Below are 1,415 nucleotides of genomic sequence, written 5' to 3'. Positions count from 1 at the left end.
GGGACGCTCCCGGGTTGCGGGCCGCTGCCGGCAGCGCAGGGGGGACGCAGTGGCGGCTGGGGACCAGCCTCGGTGGGAAAAGCCTGTCCTCGGCGTGAGCGGTGCCGGGAGCGTGGCTCGAGGATGGCTCACAAGAACCCCACGTCTTCATTACTTGCGGAAGCGCTTTGCTGAATGGGGGGCTGCCGGGTGCCAAATCCCGATGGTCGGCAGCATCCCCAAAGGAACCGCGTGCGCCAGCGAGCCCCCGCAGCAGCCTCCCCGCTCCCCACCGCCCACGCGGGTCCACGGGCACACACACAGGCACAGCACAGAGGGAAACGCGGAGAGGAAGGGAAATACTTAGCAGAGAGAAACCTACAGAAGAGCTTGATTGGCCCGTCTGAGCAGGAAGCAGAAAGAACAGAGAAAAAAGTGTTAGTAATCGTCAGAGAAGCACAATGGCCACGAGCACACACACAGGCACAGCACAGAGGGAAACGCGGAGAGGAAGGGAAAGACTTAGCAGAGAGAAACCTACAGAAGAGCTTGATTGGCCCGTCTGAGCAGGAAGCAGAAAGAACAGAGAAAAAAGTGTTAGTAATCGTCAGAGAAGCACAATCTGTTATTTGGCTGACTCCCCTCGGCCCCAGAAGGCTCCTGTCCTGAGACACCAGCACTGCCAAAGCCGCTGGGGAGGGACCAGCCCAGCCTCGCCCGTGTCACACCTCCTGCACTTGCTTTTTTTTGTAAGGCACCCTGGGACCCTCCAGTTCCACGACACTTTTTGCTTGCAGAGGGAACTTCAGAGCCTGGAAAACTTCACCGGTTTTCTAAAAACGTTATGAATCAGAGCTCCTCGGTCCTTTTCTGGACTCATATCGTGCGCTTGAGCTCTCCCGAGGGGCAGCGGCACGATACCAATTAGCATTCACTTGGCATATGTCAGAGAGTCCATAAAAACATGATTAAAGACAGTCAGGAAATCTTTCTCCCTTCCAAAAAATGACAAAAAGGCTTTTTTTTTCTTCATCAAGTTCTCGGAAGAAATCAAAACCATGAAGCTCTGTGTTTCTCTCAAAACTGTATTTTGTTTCTTTAAAGCCAAAACTGATCATGTTTGAAAAATATTTTTGGCTATAGCTTTGGTTTCCTTGCAGACGCCGTCTCGGCCAGACCAAACCAAAGACGTTCCGTTGATCGATGCTCTTTGCTTTTCTAAACCCCTCTCAGCACAACACCGGTGAGAGATAACGGGTGTTATTCAGGTGATGAACTGATGATGTCCCACCTCCATGCCCTCTCTGCTCTAGCCAGCGTGCCCTGTCCTCGCCTCTGCTGGCTCTACCAGCAAGCCCCACCACGCCGAGGATACGCGCGGGAGTCTTACCTGCAAGCCCTGAGTTGAACACCACGGTGGGAGAGGCTGTCCCGGG

General features: G+C 54.2%; 1 protein-coding gene across 1 annotated transcript in view; it reads right to left on the bottom strand.

Moving 5' to 3' along the window:
• The window catches only part of FMNL2 (formin-like 2), a gene marked incomplete at its 5' end in the record, with an annotated part of 21,415 nt that overhangs the window by 12,332 nt on the left and 7,668 nt on the right, over positions 1–1,415 (bottom strand). The gene's annotated exons all lie outside the window — the stretch shown is intronic.

This window comes from Buceros rhinoceros, unplaced genomic scaffold (assembly GCF_000710305.1).
Source record: "Buceros rhinoceros silvestris isolate BGI_N320 unplaced genomic scaffold, ASM71030v1 scaffold13715, whole genome shotgun sequence".
Lineage (NCBI taxonomy): Eukaryota > Metazoa > Chordata > Aves > Bucerotiformes > Bucerotidae > Buceros > Buceros rhinoceros.
The sequence above is the reverse complement of the archived record's forward strand: the minus strand, read 5'-3'. Positions and strand labels throughout refer to the sequence as shown.